Below are 20,272 nucleotides of genomic sequence, written 5' to 3' on the forward strand. Positions count from 1 at the left end.
GTGTCCTACGAATCGTTACGTGTCCCTCACGCCGTGCAGTTCGTCGCGCGAATCCTCCGAAGAATTTCGCGAGGCGCAAACGTTACGTGCGTGCGTACCGCGTTGAAACAGCGTGCACGCGACGCGCGTGTACGCATTTCCGGAATTTTGTTATCGTTACATTCCTCCGATCGAGCACGCACGAGACGCGACGAAACGTCGAATCATCGCTTTTATTTTTCACTCGGCGTTCGGTTCGACGGCGAATTTCACGCGTGGCGTACGTTTTCAGAAATATTTGCTTCGGCAAAGCTGCGCCGAGGCGTCAGAAAATTTCTGTAACACAATTTCGCGACGCTAAAATCAGCATACCCGGCCGTTTACATCCCGATGATTATGTAAGTATCAGTCGCGTTACGACAAAAACACACCGCTGAATAAAGAGAAAGAAATACGCCTGACATAGAGCAGATGTGGTAATCGCTTTCGAGCGTGTCCAAGTTCACCGCGGGGAATGTTTATTGTCCGACATCCAGTAGGTATATAAGTAACAACGACGACGCTAATAACGAAATATTTTATTCGCGTCGCGGCATTGAAATACGACCAATTTCCATGACTGGTTCTCGGTAGTTCCTCTCGCGCTAGCGACGCAAATTGCAAATTTCTTCGCGAAATCCTGTATGATCGAACGCTTCTACGCGGGTAAGAAGGGACATGGTAGCAATTTATTCACACCGATCTTTTGACGCGTCTCACGGTTCGTGAAACGTCGAGAAGTTTAGTTATGGACATTTAGTTCAAATCAAGAAAATCGCGCATCGAGAGAATACGTTTTACCTAGTAAATTTTATTTAGCGGAGAGTTAGGTCGCGAAGATGTATACGTCTGTGTAAGTGTATCGGTGAAAAACAGAGGACGTGGAGAGCCAAGAAAGCGAGGCTGAAAAAGATCGACCGGAAAAGGACTTCCCCGGTGCGGTCTCGAGCAAAACACTGAACAGGGCAGGGACACGCTCCGTTATGCGAGCTTAATGACATTAAACGCGATACCGTCTTTCATCTGTATCCCGTGGCTTCGCGGACCTTCGCGGACCACCGCTAAAAGCTCTTTTCCAGTCGCTTCTGATAATAATAATTTCGAGTGTAACGAGTAGAACGCCATGTACGACCATCGACTAATTCCTTTTGTACCTGACACCAAACCCTCCTCTACACTTTTTTTTATTACACATCTGAGTTGCAAATCTAACTTTCATTCGCGAAATAAAATCTTACTGGTCATTTAAACGACATACCTACACGATTACATATCCTTCAGCACTATTCTTAGCATAATTTATTTATTCTTTTCGTCTTGTCTTAGTCCATGTACTTGTACTTTTTACTTTACATTTTACTTTACATTTTACTTTACTTTTTACTTTACATTTTACTTTACATTTTACTTTACATTTTACTTTACATTTTACTCTACATTTTACTCTACATTTTACTCTACATTTTACTCTACATTTTACTCTACATTTTACTCTACATTTTACTCTACATTTTACTTTACATTTTACTTTACATTTTACTTTACATTTTACTTTACATTTTACTTTACATTTTACTTTACATTTTACTTTACATTTTACTCTACATTTTACTCTACATTTTACTCTACATTTTACTTTACATTTTACTTTACATTTTACTTTACATTTTACTTTACATTTTACTTTACATTTTACTTTACATTTTACTTTACACTTTACTTTTCTTACTTTACATTTTACTTTACATTTTACTTTACACTTTACTTTTCTTACTTTACATTTTACTTTACATTTTACTTTACATTTTACTTTACACTTTACTTTTCTTACTTTACTTTACTTTACTTTACTTTACTTTACTTTACTTTACTTTACTTTACTTTACTTTACTTTACTTTAATTTTAATATTTGCTATGGTCTCTATTTTAGTTTCACGGTTAGGTTTCAAAACAGTGTTATCACTGCAGTCTCGCCTTTACTCTTATTGACTATGCTATTAGCTGTAAACACTCAGTTTTCTCCTTTCTTTGAGTAATACAGGCGATTTATAATAATACCTAATAATAATAATATAGAAGTTTAGAAATGGAATAGCACATCTCCGAGATAGACTCATCGCGAACAATTCTTACTGTCCCCAAGATCCGCGGCATTCAATTCCTACCTGTCCCAAGTTCTATGAAATGTAAATCTATGACAAGACAATCCAAAGGAACAGAGGAGCTTTCGTGTACTCTTTCTCCCGGTGTGCACGCTAATCGATGCCGATATGATTTACGCGAGGGCACCGAAGGAAAGCGTTGAATGGTACAATAAATATTTGTCGATCCGGTAAAACGCAACGAAGCGCCCGGAACGGGCGTCGGCGACCGTAAACGTGAAATATACTACAGTTTATAGGATTATCCGCAGGAGAATCGACCGGGAGAGTATGCCCCGCTCGTCGGCTGCGGCCCGGCAGTTTCTGTATACCGCAGCAACACGCGACGCGTCCTACATAAATCACCGGCAGACATCGAAAGAGCCTTTTGAAATTATAGAGCGCTCTCCACCGGCAGAGCCTGCCCGCGGATTTTCAAAGTTCCTCCGAGCGATATCACCTGTATCTAGATATCAGTTCGAGGGTCCGAGTCATTGACTGCAGACCCCGTCTCTGTACCCTTCTCATCCATGTATCGATCGTTTCTCCCTCGTTCTTCGCGTTTTTCAGCGGCACCCGGCCGCTGCTGCGCGCCGGAGGTGTTGCCACCGCCACTGGACCGGAAAAGCCATTGACTATTACCAGGTTGCTCGAGCTAGGAAGCCATCCTGTCATCGTGAAGCCAGTCAGAGACAAGGTGCTGGACCATTCACGGGGAAGTGGAATTTTAAAAATGTTTTCACAGTTTCGTGGAGAAATCGGGGCTTGAAATCGACATTCGGTTGCAAGGATTCTGTTGATACGAATATCGGACTGCTCGATCTACAGATGAACGTGAGCCACAAAGGGTGGGAGGAGCGCGTAAATCAATGCGAGATAATCTTCGAGTGACGTTGGATACACGGCGGCGTGGGCGTCCACGGTGTCGTCGAGCACATTCTTCCTCTATGGTAACAACACCGTCGATGCCCATCGCCGCGATCTCCCGAGGAAGAAGCTCGCTTCTTACGCCGCGCTCATAAAATTACGAAATTAAATCTCACGGTGGAGCAAGAAATTACCCAGGGACGTGACAAAAACGAGCCCGTCCAATGGAGTGTTGATTAACCGCGTAACAGTGTTTCTCAAACACGCTGGCGAAATGCCGCCATGGCGGTGCGGCTGAAAGCTTGATCGGCAGATTTCCTGGCGCCGGGAATGTAAAAAAGTTTAATCATCGAACGTGATCCGTCTACCGATGGATACCTTACGCTTTAAAATTCAACGCCACTTGTGCTCTAAAATTCCTGGAACTCTAACCGATCTCTGTCTCAGTTCAATTAAATACAATTCGCAATCTTGTGTCAACGAAAGTGCAAGTCACCTTGCCCGAATCACCCGCATCCAAAAGTGTTCACTTCTGCGGCGCGCTTTTTCTATGGCAAAGGGGTCAAAGGCTGGTGATTTTAATGCCGTCCTCTAAGTCGAAAGGATCGTCATCGAAGTCCCCCGAATTCGCGCGAGCGTCGGGCACGGCGCGGTTCGTAGGTAGCCGTGTCGGTTACCGTTAGATAAGAGGAATTGTTGCGCTCGGAACAAATCAATCTTATTACCGGTGGAATTATTGGAACATGATAAATGGAGGACCAGTCCGGCAACGGAGTGGCCTTCGTTAAAAAGACAAACGCAGAGGAGGAGGTGGGTAAAGGAGATCGAGAAGGACGGACAGCGGAAGGGGGACGGTGAGGAGGACACGTAAGGATGGATGGACGGATGGAGAAGGTATTATATGGCGAGTACGGCCGCGGTGAGGCGAGTTTTTATCGCGGCCGCCATCTGCCGACCGATCGTCATTACCGCGCTAAGTAATCCTTCGTACGATTGTATGTGCCACGCCAGGAGCATGCTACGGCCACGCCACTGCACCTCGTTACGAACGCGTATCCCCCATTTTTTCGCGGCTAAACGCGTCGATTCGTTCTTGCCCCGAGAGCTACGATGAACGGGCGCGGGATGTATCGAGAGGTGTGTCGCGATACATCGCCTAGATCTGACGCGAGTCACGGCGAAGAAACGCCACTCCCGCCCCGAAATGAGTAGCTGCCTGGCGGTGATAGATTAGGGGAAAATCGCAGTCTATCGTGCGACACAGCTGGGACGGGACCGTCCTTAAATTACGTAAGGGTAATTTCAGCGATTTCGTACTCCCTCCCTTCCCGAATATAAGAATTCGTAAGATTGGTTATTGCAACTCGCTCGTTGGGTAATATTTTTTACATTCAATTTTTTCAGTTACTAAAATTCTGTTAAAAGTTTATATAATTCATTTAACTCGGTGTCGTGAAATTTAAAATAAAACTACTTTTCTGGAACATTAATGATAAAATTTGTATTTACTGAAAATTAGGTTGAAAAATATTACGTAAGACGCTAACTGACTCCCCTAACCGCTCTGTAAGAAACCGTAAGAAATTTGCGACCCCCTCCCCCCTCCCAAAAAGCCTTACGTAATTTAAGGACGACGCCGAAGTGGGGAGGAAAGGGTTCTCAATGAAGATTATGCACTTCTGTCCTTTCCACCGAGGGATTTATACAAAAGGACTGCCAACTTACAACAGGGTTTATGAAACAAAGTTCATCGGCTAATATACCGTAAACTGGGGGAACATTGGCAGTACGGGGTAACATTGGCATCTACTTAACATCTATTAAAAAGGAAAAGGAAACAAATTTTATACATTTTCACACTTGTATTACCATCACAAACGATGCAATGTTATAATAGGATACCTAAAACAAATTTAAAAATATTAATTAAAAAAATAAAAAAATAATAAAATAAGAAAAATAAAAAATAAAGTGCATTGAATATAAAAAGAAACAAATTTAAGTGTTAATGTAAGTTCAGATGTAATAAAACTTTAACTTTTTAGTGCTATTTATATATGATGTGCCAATGTTACCCGGTTACGGTATTTAACATGTATTAAAGAAGGATAAGGACACAAGTTTTATGCATTTTGACACTTGTAGTGCATTCACAAAAGATGCAATGTTATGATAGAATACTTAAAGCAAATGTAAAAAAGTTAATTTCTATATTACGCAGCAAAATGTTCCAAAAACATGCCAATGTTCCCCCAGTTTACGGAAATTTCCCTTTTCTTTGAAGAAATGGTAAATTATATAAGGTGTCTTGGAATTGTTTAACGAAATTCGTGAAAGGAAAGAAGATCAAAGACGAAACGAAACTGTGCTCAATTAAGGTACTTAATCAATCAGGACAGCAAAGAGAAGATACTTTTACGGATTAAAATAGAAATTCCTGATAATCAAGCACGTCGATCTGCACTCCTTTCGAATCAGACTGTTCCCAGATTGTTCCCAGCAGAGTTGCCGGTTCGGTGTTATTAACCCGCGCGAAAAGGGGCACACAGAGCGGCGGGGCCCGATCAGGATTACGTAGAAAATTCATTATTGGAGTTCCTTCTCCGCCCACGAGCGTCTTTTCCGGTCGTTGCTCAGCCGTGGACGCACCACGCGGAACGATTAAACGCTTCGCTAGGATCGCATCTGGCATAGCTGAATGGAAAGGAATGTCAGAAAATCACGGCTGACGCGTGCAGCGTAGGAACGCGAGACTCCTGACCGTCGTCCCTGCCCGTCCTCTGTGAACTCGGCGTGCTTGATGCGCGTAACACCCGCGGAATCGAGCGACTCGCATCGGGGAACGGCTTATGCTAATTGGAAGGAAGGTTATCAATCAGGGTCGTGGCTGGTATATCTCCTGTGACAGTTTCCACTATCCTTTTGACATCTTTAGCTCGGACCGCGCCGTTTTACAGCTTTATCGCGCCATAGATTAGCCGATCATTCCGCTGGTCGTCGTAAGTTTCCGCGCGAAGTAACGCGGCTTGATTGCTGCAATAAAAGCGTTTCGCGTGGTTTCCTTTCGCGCTCGGTACACGACGCGCTCGGGAGGGGAAAAAAAGGTCGTGCAAGAACGAAGGAATCGAATACCCGCGATTCCCCGTCAGGGATCGCTTGGCCAACTTGAGAGAGGCGGCGCGGAATTCTGGGCTGCGCCCACATAGACGATACAATGTGCAGGGAAAAACTCAAGCGACCGCGGGGCTGGTGACCACGGTACGCCGCGGTGCGCGAAATCTTTGCGACGATAAAAATGAATGGAACAGGGCAGTCCGCCTTGAACCATTCGGGGCGACGAAAACCGCAAACCGAGATACAAGCAGCGGATATCTCGCTTTAAACGCTATTGCTTCTTGATTGCTTGGCGCTGTTCTTTCATAGGGAAGTGCTCGGGTAACTGCATTGTCTTTATGCTCAATAGTATCTTTGCGTTAAAGTTTACATAGTAGTAGAAAGGAAGTACTGAATGTTCAGCGAGGTAAGTAGTGGAGAATGTTCTGTGTAACACTTAGGTATTATTAAGGGGTCACGCTCAGTCAGGAGGCCGAAAAAAAGGGTGGTCTTTGGACATTTTTTACTCAAAAGCTATAACACATTTCTCAAAAAATCTTTTTTCCTTTTAAGCATTGCATCTTGTATCGTGCATCGTAATTTTTTTATTTAAAAATATTTAGCAATAACGAAGTTATTGTCCATCACTCGAAGGTTCTCTAAAAAAAGGCTTCTGCGGTGACCACTGCTGCTGGAAAGTCAATCATCTAAAATAAAAAATTCAAAAAAATTTACTTCTTATATTATATTATCTAGTACTTGAACGAAGGATTTTTCGAAATATTGATTTGGGTAAAAATTACAAGAAAACTAAGCATCGGATAAAAAGATCCTTCGTTCAAATACTAGATAATATAATATAATAAGTAAATTCTTTTGAATTTTTTATTTCAGATGATCGACTTTCGAGCAGCAGTGGTCACCGCTGAAGCCTTTTTTGAGAGAACCTTCGAGTGATGGAAAATAACTTAGTTATTGATAAATATTTTTAAATAAAAAAATTACGATGCACGATACAAGATGCAATGCTTAAAAGGGAAAAAGATTTTTTGAGAAATGTGTTATAGCTTTTGAGTAAAAAATTTCCAAAGACCACCCTTTTTCGGCCTCCTGACTGAGCATGACCCCTCCCTTAAATCGGAGAAATTTTAGGTTTAATTTAAAAAGCGGACGACGGTGATCTTGCGAATTATACGACGTCTTTACTCCCAACGCTATTATTTCTATTTCAGGAAACATTTCAGGAAAAGTAAAAATCCACTGAGTATTCCGTTCCACATACCTACTTCTGACACTTGACCGCTCGAATAGATTCACCGAAGAGCAGGCGAAGCGTTGTTCGCCCTACGACGATAATCGGTGCCCGACGGTGTTTAATTACCGCGGCGGACTTTTTGATCGTGGCCGCATCGCGGTGACCGGAGCGGGCAAAGAAGAAAGGAAGGGCGTACGGAGAAGAAGAAATACGTTCGTGGGCGTAGGTAATTAAGAATACGGGCAGCGCGCTGTCCAGCGGCCGTGATTTCGTAAGCGTCGGGTTTAATTGACTCGAGTTAACGTGTTTTAATTATACGTGGCCAGGGCCCGTCCCCGAGCTCGCCCCCGTCACTTCCTCTTCGCACAGCCGATTTTCCTGCGCCCTCCCATTACCATAAACCCCCCCAACCCTGCGCAATATACATCGATCGATCCTGACAACGGCGTTATTATTTTTAAACGTGGCTGTCACGAACTTCGCTATTACTTTACGCCACGATATTTATCGGGCGCCCGTGTATTTTTAAAATCCCTCCTCCCTAGGTTGCAGCGCACGCTCGACGAAGTATCGAATCGCCGCGAGGCGAGCTAAATGCCGCGACTAATTACCAGATAACTGCGCGCTAATTTCTGTTCCCTGCTGCTTGCCGAGCAGCCGCGCCGCGCTCTTTCGTATTCGACCAGGGAAGGTGGAAAAAAAAAAAGAAGAACAGAGAGACCAACACAAAGCGGGAAGAGAATAATGTTAATGATAATCGAGAGCGTTCGGTACGCGAGCCGCGTATCGAGGAGAGGCCCAGCTTTTTTCCAAGAAACCATCTACCCCCACCGTTTGCCCCTGATACGTTTTTGCTAAAACGAGAGGCCGAGAGTTAACGATCCTCCATTCATCGGCTTTCATCTCGCGTGCATCCTGGAGACTTCGTTAATACCGAGGATTTATTGCACAGCGAAACGTACCCCGCCACCTCCGTTCGCGTCGCGATCGCCGACAGAATTCCGGTGGAACCTTCGGTCTCTGGGCTTCGCGACTCTCGTTGCACACGCACACTGGAGCGCGCGCGCAACGGGGCCAGCAACACTCTCGCCCGCAACAAATTAAACACCGAGAGCGTCTCATTAAGCCGGCTGTTGCTACGCGCCCGCGTATCTACGGCACACGGGGATGAATATTGCGGAATTAAAGTGGCACCGCGTGTCGAGCCACAATAAGTTCGTTGCTGCGTTACACGACGGGAAGCCCCCGGTCAATTACCGCGCCAGCTGTTATCGAGCCCGGTAATTATCGCTTTGATATGGTCTATCGTTCGGATCGGCGCGAGCGAATTTCGCGTGTCGGGGGGATTACTGTGCCGCGAAAAATCCCGCCGGTAATGATAGCGTGAAAATCGACGTCGCGTTTCTTGCACTGGTCATTATTGTTTTATCCACGGGCGATTTTTCGGTTTCGAGTCGCGGTTACCGACAATGCCTGGCCGGGAATACTGCGATGGTCGTTAAAGAGGCTCTTGGTATCAGAGCTTCAAGAGGAAAGTTCGATTTAGTGGTCATTCTAAAAGATTTGAGGCACTTTTGTAAATGTTTGCGGACAGTTTGGCTCAGGCTAATCTTTATGCGCCTATTGTTTCTCTCAAATCGCCTTCTCTTTTTTACCTATCGACACACAACGCTTCGTTAGGTATGAATAACTCCATTAAGGGGGAACAACGCCTTGAAGCCCGGAAATAAGTGCAATTTTTTAAAATTTTTTGTTAGATATCCATACTTCGTAGGAAAGTCATTGATATGGGGTTTAAATGTGCATGTAGTGGAGAGGATGTTAGAATTTTTGGGCGACAAAATATACAGTTTTAATCAAGTTATAGAGGCCGCCGTAGAGCGCGACGCGTCGAACACGATCTGATGGTTTCCCACTTTATTCACGTCGCGTTCATCTGAGAAAAAAGAGAGCATTTTTGTAATCTATATTAATATATTTACAGTTCAGCGTACGGAAATTAAAAATAAATTATTTTTACTATTTTTTCCACCCCGAAATATATTGATTTTTTCCTTAAACTGATTCGAAATTTTAGAACTATCCCCTTTAAGCTCCGCCAATTCTCCAAAAATTATTGTAATTAAATTTCCGTGCGCTTAACTGTAACTATATTAATATAGATTAAAAACAGCTCTCCTTTTTTTCTCAGATGAACGCGACGTGAATACAGTGGGAAACCATCAGATCGTGTTCGATGCGTCGCGCTCTACGACGACTTCTATAACTTGATTAAAACTGTATATTTTGTCGCACAAAAATTCTAAAATACTGTCCACTACATGCACATTTAAACCCCGTATCAATGACTTTCCTACGAAGTATGGATATCTAACAAAAAATTTAAAAAAGTTGCACTTATTTCCGGGCTTCAAGGTGTTGTTCACCCTTAACAGAATATGTAAATTAGCGAATCTTTATAGCGAACATGTTGACTTTTTTTAATGGCACATTGGCCACCTTTTGATTATCGTTTGCGGGCCTTGGCTCGCAGTAACGTATCTGTACACGTCCGTTAATTCTAATTTTAATCACAATTTCATTAGTTCATTAGTTTTATTATTTTCTTGTTTTATTGTTTGTTTCTTTTTGCACTGGCTTTTGTTCTCTTTTCTTTTCTTTCAAGCTGTTTCTTTTGTTAACCTTATGAACTGTTTATTGTAAACTTAAAGGTCTTTACCCGTGGAATAAATAATAATAATAATGATATTAATGATTTTGAGCAGAAACGGACTAACCCACATTGAAAAAAATATTAATTATTCCTATTTTGTGTGATTAGTACAGCCTACTGGAATACATTATAACTCAATTTCGCAAAGAATGTGGGTTAGTCCGTTTTTCCTCCCGATGCCCGATTTGTATTTAGTTCGTCGATCTCGATTTCCTCGAAGCCACTTTATCCCGCCCTTTTCACTTAGGTCACAGCAGGAATCACCTTTTTTCCAATTGTTCTACGCGCAATGGAACGAATCGCGAAGGAACAAGCGTCCGCGTGCAAGAATCGCGTCAGACTTGGAAAACAGTTGAGCAGAAGGACGAAGGGCAGGCAAGCGAGCGCAGTAGACACGCAATTCCGGACAGGTGCCACACGCTGGGACGTCCGCCATAGCCGGGTTAATGGGATCTTGCCGGTTTCGCCGTCTTTCTGCACCGCGAGCCGTTGCGATAATCGCCGCATAAAGTCGGCACATTATTGCGTTATAGGTATCCGCGCGATATTACGGCTGTTCCACGGAGCCACGTAATGGTGGCCCCACGCGACATCCTGCCTCGTCTCCCCAAAGAATTTCTGCGCCCGTCTCCTTTCCGCCCCGCGCCTCTCTAAATTGGCAGAAATAAACGCGCACGACGTCGCTGAATAAACGCGGGGGATGGCTCGGCTTAGAGGCTGCCCGTTCCGATCGTCCGTGCCTCGAGATCCCGCCGATGCCGTCCCGCCGGACAGTCTTAGAGACAATTTACCGCTAATCACCGCGAGGAATTATCTGCGGCATTCGTGACAAGTTCGTAAATTTCGGGGAGGACCGCCGTGGCGAGCTGGGCTGCGAATTAAGGAGGCGACAGACCCGTCAGGATTCCACTCGGACCAAGGAAACGCCTTGGAGCGTATGTATTCAGTTCGGGACCACTCGTGTTTGAAGAGGATCACCGAGGCACCTCTAGGTCTAGGACGCCTTCGGACGTTCGCAAGTTTACTTTGACCGTAACTGCTGAAAGTGATATCGACTTCGGTGCAGACAGTCAATAACACTACACACAAAATAAGAATCGCTGATGCCAATTAAGAGATACGCGATGCCTCTTGGATAGCAACGGTCAACGTAACCAGGATAAGATATCGAACAGTCGATGATACTTAACCAACGATAAACACTGTTTGGGTAAGTCAGAAAAATTCGGCGAAAATACCAACGAACCTCCCGACGCCTCGACGGTCCCGGACCATCGGCTCGGAGAGACATCGGTCGCAATTAAATTTAGAATAATCAGGTAAGAGGAGAGACGGCGGCGACAAATCGGAACGAGTCGCGGAGGAGGACGCTTCCAGCGCGATAATATCGGATCCATAAGGCGCGTGAACGCGGCTTTAGGCGCTCGATCGTAAACGGGCCACTCGTGGGAGTGAGTCCCGCGAGGGAGGGTCCGTTGGTCGCGCGGTATTTCGGCAGGACATCAGACAGAAAGTAGCGGCGACGCGTAGGAGGAGCTTTATCTCGGGGACCGCGTATACGCGGTTTCGCGCGTCGGCGGACACCGCTTTCTAAATCACTCACTGCCACTCCGTGCCGCGGCAACTTTCTCTCTTTTTCCTCTGGCCGTCCTCGTCTCGCCGCGCCGCGAGCCGTCCGCGTTGCTCTCCGTCACGCCGCCGCGCATGGAGATGTACGCGACAATGTCCCAAATGACGGTCTATTTTCGAGTGGAGACATCGACCTCCCGGCGAATCGTAAAACCGTCAAAATGAATCCATTAAACCCGGAGCAGGTACACCAGCTGACTGGCTTCCGCCGCGAAACCAGCCGCCGTTGTTACGCCAGTCGCCAGAATGCGGGGTGCCGAATAATGACGGAAACGTCCGCCGGGGAATCGACATCTAACTGGAATCCGAGCGCGACGCCGGAAGATCGATCCAGCGATTGGGACGAACCGATAAACGTCCGTGGTATGATTTCGGACTGTGCGCCAGCGGAGCGTGGACGCAAATCTCTCTGATCGGCCGTTTTGTGCAGCGGGAAAAGTATCGTGGGACGAGAAGGCTCCTTATCTGCCAATAACGAATGGGACAAGCCTCCGGCGGCCTCCTAGATGGACTTTCGTCGTAAACGGAGAGTCCAGGAATTTAGGATATTCGAAGGTAAGAGACGCTCGCGGAGGGAACAAGGGGTCCCGGTGGTTGGGATCGAAAGGCAGAACCACCGGAGATGATAGCGCGATGCTACCGCTGCCTCCTAACTCGTGTAATTAACAGGCGAGCGATTCTATGGAGCAGGTGAATTGAAACGATGGTTCTCAAGCGGAGCGTTCCGGCCATTAAATTAATGCGTCCCCACAGAAAGGATTACGATTTTAGATGATTAAATTGCAAAGTGCGCACTCTGGTAATACGATTGTTGGTCGTGGTATAAGTAAATAGTAAGGGGAAGCCTGCTCGTGGTCAGTAAACGTGAAAATTGTTCTCTGTCCAATTCGCAAGCAGCCAGAGTCTCCTAATCTATTATGACTCAGAGCTTTCGAAGAAATGCCCACAGATTAGGGCATTCCCAGTTCCGTAAGGCACACCTACGACGACAAATTGAAACTATCATACATCAGCCTACTTCCGTGTCTGGTTAGCCGCTTCCCTTAAAGATTAGAGTCTATTCCCCGCGTAAGGCACCCTTATCAACAAAGGACGTGGTCAAGAGGCGTCTGGGGATACAGAAAACTCTCCTCCTCGTTCGTTCTTCTTTCGATCAAGAGTGATGATCTTTGAAAAGTCAATGCACCATTAAGCTTGAAGAGTGTATCGTACTCTCTCAACTGTGTACCCCGACAAACTGGTCACGGCTGAACCTTGCGATGTTGACACAGACAGACCGTGTGACCTAAAGATACTATTTTAAAATGCAGAAGTCTCGTGCCGGTGAACCAGATTGAGAACCCCTAAGAAGGGTCTCCGAGGATTTCGATGACGACGAGGCTTTAGGAGGACGACCTACTTCGCTCGTTTGCATCAGACCCGAGGCGGTGGCTTTTTTTCTTGTTCCCTTCAAGACTGCAGGTAGCCGAGATGACGTAATGCAACGGGCCAATCGTTGCAAAGGGCAAAGTCCCAGGCGAGAGGGCCAGCAGTACCCGCGACTTTTCTTATTTCGCGAGGGAACGAGTCGAGAACGAAGGGGGGGGGGAGGAAGGAGAGCAGGGCGAGCCTCTCGAAAATCGACCACCACCGGCGAAACCCCGACCGTCTCTCGCTTGAAATCTTAATTTCAAGTTCCCAGAAAGTCGTACGTCGAAGGAAAAAAAGGTCGAAACAGGAGTGCACCGTGGATCCTTTGCCGCGAGTGCCGATCGCTGACGAAAGGGACACGCGTTATCCATCATCTTACCAGATAATCTACGACCGTATGTACGGCCTTATGTATGCAGATCCGATTAAAGAAAGATCGCCGGGACGTAAATCACGATCGATAAAGATATCCACGAGAAGGATATTCGAAAAAGGATCAAGAGGAGGCTGTGGGACGAATGGACCAATTAAAATTAATCGCCGGGAGATCGAGGTGTTCGAATTCCCAGGTTATCAATCCTCCTGGGATTTCCTTTTTCTTCCTTTAGCATGGTACTCCTGTCGCTTTTTATTTCCACAGCTAATTCGCGCACGAATTTATATCAACCTCCTTTGAGAGAGAGGCGAGCATAGGTACCAATCGAAGCTACTTACGATAATGGTGAACGTAATCAGTGTAACGATGGAACTACGACAGGTATCGTGCTCCTACTCGGTTTTTGTGTGTCTATACGGTGAAATTGCTGTAAAAAGGGGGATACGTGATTCTTTACGAACCACTAATAAAGGAAGCAGTAAGTAACAGTAATAGACACTGTCTGCTTTTACGCTATACCGAGAAGCGATTTCGAAAGGTTGCTAAATGGTAGATGCCGAAGATCATTGTTGAACACGCGAACGGTAGAAAAAGTAGTGGAGAGGTTTCATTGAAGCATGCGCTGTGTCAACAGAGTGTAATCAACCTCGATTGCCAACTAGATAAAAAGTACATAAATTTGTCAGAAAGATCAGGGAGAGACAAATCATGTATGGGTATACGAGAGTAGCGAAATCAATCATTTCGGAATTATGAAATAAGAATCGTCGTGAGAAGTGTTAGTACATCTTTTTCCTGGCTTAATGGTTTTATGTTCATGCGAACTCTTGTGGAATATGTACCTACTTTCCAATTGTCTTCAAAATTATATGAGACATTGAGAGCAAAAACGGACTAACCCACATTGAAAAAAAAAAAAATTTTCCTATGTTATATGATTAGTACATTATTGCTGCTAACTCAATTTCGCAAAAATATGGGTTAGTCCGTTTTTGCTCTCAATGCCTCATAGATACAATATGTACTAGGGTGTTTTATATTATAGGGTTACAATTAGAATATTACATTTTTTTTACTTTGCTCGTGTCCTAATTCCTATTAATATAAAAAGTATATCTGACAAATTTTAGGAAGTTTGAGTAATATTTAGAGGCTGCACACTTTGCACACTAAATAATATGTAGCAGGCTAAGGAAACACGATTTCCAATGATAATTATTATTATTCTCAAGTCCTTAAAAAGCAAACTAAACTTCAAAGAAGACTTAAACTTAGATAAATTTACATTTTATTATTATTGTTCACGTTTATAAAAAATTTGTACCTTATTATTTTACCCACATTTTTAAAACCTGAAAAAGTGAAAATAAATAGCGCAAACCGGAGGCGGTAGTAACAGGGGGCGAATGTAACACGCTAATATCTCAAAATATATATAATGGATATTAATACCAATTTTAGATATATGATAAGCAATGACATGTGGAATACACACATTCATGTCCAGCAGTATAGATACGCAGTAGATAGGGATAGTGAACAAAATAAGTTTTCGATACCCTAAAGTAACTTTTTCTTACTGACATATAATTGTAATGTAAACATTCACTTTGCAAGTATGTGCTTTATTAAATCTGTAATTTGACCTGTTTTAAAGTAATACTGATCGTTACTTAGCACTTTTAAGTGTCTCGTTAGTCGCAATTTGTAATTGAAGTTCAAAAGCATGGTCGGGGGCGATTCTAACATCGACAGTCAGAGTCAGTTATACCGCAACAGAACCGAATAGTGTAAAAAAAAAGTGAATAATATTGTCTTGTTTGCATAGAATTCATGCAGTGCTACAACCGACCCGGGATCAGAGACGGTTGTAACACTTTACACTGTAACGTTAGGGCTATAACACCCCGCTTCTAATTTTTTATTAATAACTTGGATATTACTTGATATACCGAGAAACTGTTGTGACTGAATGATTTCAGATAAGTAACATTTCCGTATAAAAGTTTTTCTTGTAAATGTAATAGTTCTTGCGTAATCATATTCCAAACTCAAAGTGTTACTACCGCCACAGGTCTATCCTAATGACAAAACTGTGCAACCCCTAAATATTATTAAATTCGTCTAAAATTTGGCATACAGATCACTCAGACGAATAGAACCAACGGGGCGAGCAAAGTTACATGAAAATAGCAACTTTGGAAAATTGAAACACCCTAACATGTACTTAATCTAGGATTTAACTTACAATTAGAGTTATTTCTTGGAAACTTAGAGCGTTCAGATCCACGTGTGCGGTACGACTCTTTTACTTCAACAACTGCTACATCTAACTACGAGAACCTTGCATGACGAATGAATGAACACCCTGTACAGGTCATACTCAAGCTACATCTATAATTGCCAATAAATGGTAAGGCAAACGAATAAATTCGTGAGAGCCCCACGTACAGAAGAGCGTGCGTGCGCACTGTACACGTACGAATTCCAATGAAACGTGTCCCGATGATTAACGCCAATTACGCGAATTACAGTAGCTCGCGAGCCGGGACTTTATAATTACGAGCGGCGCGCGAACGAAAGTTTAAATCGCGCCGCGAGATTTGTGGCAACGGACAATCCGCTGTCGTCGCGATTTACTTTCGCACTTGCCCGCGAACTTGCGGCATCGACAGCCACTGATCGACCGAAAGTTCATCGGAGCGGCGTTTATATAATAACCGGTTGCAATTGGCGTCATTAGCGCGGTTACCGTGCGGACTTAATCAACGCTGGCCAGCGTCGCCGCCTTCGCCATCGAAACTCGTTGCCCCCTAGTTATGATATTCGTTCATTCATGCCATGGATCATAGAATTCCACGCTCAGATTGGATACGATGGTGTGAAGCCGCGATTCCAGATCGATCGGGCCCGATAATCGCGAGCCTATGCCACGTTGGAAAAATAACGAAAGGAAATAGGCAAGACGAGAAGAAAATAGAGGAGAACGTAGGTACCTAATGCCAATTAATCCTTATCGGTGCAAGCTGGAGCACGCTGATTAGACCGGAGTACCGATTATTTCCTCGCGACTCTGATGTTTAACGCCTATCTCGAGCTATCGATAACGGCGATCTCATATCAGCACTGGCAGTTCTAACTGATAATTATCAGCCAGCTGGTTGCAGGCATTCGTCGTTCGTTTAGAATTTAGACAATTTAGACGCTGCGGTTGCATTGGCGGAGCTTCAATGTCGTGGAAGTTATTGCTTTGACAGCTGGGGTCCAAACAAAATCCTTATCGAAGCGTCAACGAGGGAAAGCTGGATTATATCCGGCGAACGAGCAGGAAAATCGGGGTTCTTTAGGTACAGTAAACATTTTCGATGAGAAAACGTCAACGATGTTGGTGGAGAAGCTGTCGGGTGTCGATGCATCCCTTGGTGGAGCCCGCGAGGACGCATGAAAGTGCCTTTTAAAGGCGGTGAAGCACAATGGAGTCGCGGAGACGGAATATAAGGCGAAGAAAAACTGTCGGTAGAATATGGAGGGCCCGAGTGCGGAGGAGGAGGAGAAGGAACAAGGCGAAGAAGTAGCAGCGAAGAGAATTTATTACCACGCGAGACCGCGGGTCCCCGAAGAGAGGAGAAGAGCGAGCATAAGCAGTTAGGGTACCCGCACGAACAAATAACGGAGAGGTGGGAGGGCCAGGATACCTACAAATGAGGGGCAACAGAGAGGGGGATAGAAAGTGTGGAAGTAGAGGCAGAGGAGCTCGCGAGGTCCAGGTCGTAACAGGTGTACACCAAGTGAACCTCCGTGGATCGCCCTCTGCACCTGAACCACGCGAAACTCGGATTTACGTCGGACAGTTAATGGCATAATTTTTTCGTCTGCCAGGTGTAGATAAGGACTAATTAAAGGAACGTGGAAGAGCGCGTGGATGTGTTACTCGGCGCTCGGTCGAAAAGGATTGGGCGCAGGCGAAAAGGATTGGTCTCGAATACGAGCTAAGTACTTCGTGCATTTTGATGAAAAATAATTTCTTACAGAGTACACTTCGCAGCTGACACTTTCCCCGCGTGATGACTATTTGTCACGGTTATCGGTTACTCGCGAGACAGGTGCCGATACCGAAGCTAAAAATTGCTTTGTCGAGTTTTACGAGATCGGTAGGCTGCTTCTTGGGAACCACTGGCCAACAGGTCCAGGGACGTGAGTCCTCCTAAAGGGCCAGAGAACCGAGATCCGATCGTCGATAACTCGTTCCACCCGCGTGCATAGGTATACGAGAGCGCGAGCGGGGGTAAGGCGATCGTTCCTCATTTTAGGCGCGTGGTTGGTTATCGATATGTCGATGCATTCCCGCCGCGAGCCCCGTATCTATCTACCCACGCGCGGTCGAGGCCAAATACCTGTTGGCGTGGATCGAATAAACGGGGAAAAGAGAGCAGCGCGAGAAGCAACGGCGAGATGACGAGGGAGCTGGGCGAAGGACGAAGAGGAGAACGACGCCGTCGAGGCACTGAGGAGGCTCGTTAACTCCGGTAGCCAGGCTCTTTGGCGACTTCGCGATCGCAGCAGGTATGTACACCTACTTAACGACCTGGCCCAACCCAGCTACCTGTTCGACCATAGAGAACGATCGTTCTCCTAGCGCCGGCGATCGTTCAGCAGCCGTTACGGAAGCGAGCAACCGCAAGAGTTGCGCACTGCGCCGCTCGAATAACCGGATGAGCGCCGCCGAAGGGACAAACGGTGTCGACAATAATTATAACCACGGATGATGCCTGGTAAGTAATTAGTGTGGGCGATTTTCAGAACTGCAGGTCATCCTGCTGGTTTTCAGAGGGTCCTGGCGCCTCTGCGATCGTTCGCGGAAGATGGACAACGAGGGAGAACTCACTCACGTGTCGTGGGTGAAAGAAATGTAGAATCAGGTATTCGAAACTCGTTACAGGATTGCAGAGGTTGATACTACTTACAATTAGCATTGAAAACCAGTACAGCACATATTTCGAGGATTTTCAGCCGTTGCCATCTTCGTCCCTATCCGTTTTCAAACCACTACTGCTCATCTAATATTCTATTGCCCGAATTACAATTAGTTCAGTCACACTGTCAAAATAATCTCCAGTATGTAAACTACGCTTTGTTACCTCAGGAATTTTGCTAGCATGGACTTATTTGGTGTCAATATAAGCATCATTAGAAACTCGGTTCACAGTAACTTGCGAAACTTGTGATTTGTCAGTGAGAACTGTAATACCAGCTATGTACACTAATGGGGACCTATCTCCGTTTATCAATAAAAACAAAATAAAATAAAAACCCTATCGCGTAATAGATACTAACCATGCTTTGTATTGGTCATTGCCCGCTTATCTCCTGTAATAATAATAATAACAATATCGACCTGAACAACACGCCATCCACCCACAGTTTCCATGTTTCATTCCGCATTAGCCCTCCCAAATCCCCCTCACTCGCGATCGAACCGAGTCACAGATTCAAATGCCCCAGAAGGATTCGTCGCGCGGTAAGCCGGCGTTGCATAGGCCGAGGGGTATCACATCTCCCGGGATCGCACGTGTGCGCGAGCCGCGCGGCGCAGCCTCTGAAACGAGATGCGCGACCTTGAACTCCAACTCTCCAGGGTCGATCGATAGGCGCCACGCGCCTCTCCTGACCTATATAAACACCAGGAATTCCGGGAGAGAGAATGCGTGGCCGGAACAACGTGGTTGCTCCTTTCGCGGCGCGTTCTCACGATCCTCGCGCAAGGTGAACCGACGTGTTCGATGCCCGCCTCAAGAGATACACGTTCCCGCGGCTGAATTTAAAGCCGTCATAATTTAACGGGCGACTTTAATATCTGACCACTTTCTAGCGAAGCCCGGTGACACGGGGACGGCGAGGATCTCGTGTCCCTTATGGAGCTGATATTTAACGCGTTGTCAGAAGCAACGTTAACGATTTATCGCGTGGGAGATCGGAGGAGTTTCGCGAGCTCTCGTCTACTTACCGTCGCCGTCGTTTTCGAGGAAGAATAATCGGGTGAACCGGCGTACGAGACAAATCTTCCTGCCCTGAAAGCAAAGTCGATCGCGCTTGGCAGCTAAAGCGGCGCGTGGGCGTTAATTACTCTGTTAAAACCAGCTCGCGTTAGTGGGAGTATTACACGAGACGTGGGCACGGAACGTCGACAGATACGAGCGGCTATCGCTTGAGACTCGTTGGAAGCATACTTATTACGCCGCTACACCCAGCGACAGATACAGTTTTCATTTTTTCCCCCCTGGTCGATACAAAACTACCCGGTGCCTCGGCCAACCGGCTCGATCGGCAGCGAGCGCGGCACAGCTTCCAACGGTCGTAACGAAGCTACGCAGACAGACTAAAATTTCCACCGGCTTGATCGTAAATCCTTGGCGAAAATTCAATTTCAGATCGATCGTTAACAGGTTTCAGGCTGAAGCGTGTTACCAACGTAGGTAGCGGTCCTACCGCGTTCTTAATCGAATTGCGACGCTGGAATTCGCGCAAGCTTTAACGACACCCTCCAAATTGGAAATACAATTGGAACACAAGTAGCTCGAGCGAAGAAGGCCTCCGATAGAGTTCGAAGCCGGAAGGGAACAACGGTCCGTCGCTGGGACGATTAATTAGATCGACACGCTGACCGGTCCAAACTGCCACGTCTCTCGTTAAAACACGGACACTCATTATCTGGGAACAACGGCCGCCGTAAAATCTACATAATAATATACCCTGGTTAAATACCGTTTCG

The 20,272-nt window shown here is 45.5% G+C and overlaps 1 protein-coding gene and 1 long non-coding RNA gene across 3 annotated transcripts in view; one reads left to right on the forward strand and one right to left on the reverse strand.

The window, feature by feature from the left end:
- The window catches only part of Klu (zinc finger protein klumpfuss), a 69,371-nt gene that overhangs the window by 23,949 nt on the left and 25,150 nt on the right, over positions 1-20,272 (reverse strand). The gene's annotated exons all lie outside the window — the stretch shown is intronic.
- LOC143368037 (uncharacterized) lies at positions 16,836-18,430 on the forward strand. Its single transcript, XR_013085125.1, has 3 exons — positions 16,836-17,687; positions 17,814-18,066; positions 18,140-18,430. It is a non-coding gene; the product is annotated as an uncharacterized LOC143368037 (long non-coding RNA).

This window comes from Andrena cerasifolii, chromosome 1 (assembly GCF_050908995.1).
Source record: "Andrena cerasifolii isolate SP2316 chromosome 1, iyAndCera1_principal, whole genome shotgun sequence".
Classification (NCBI taxonomy): domain Eukaryota; kingdom Metazoa; phylum Arthropoda; class Insecta; order Hymenoptera; family Andrenidae; genus Andrena; species Andrena cerasifolii.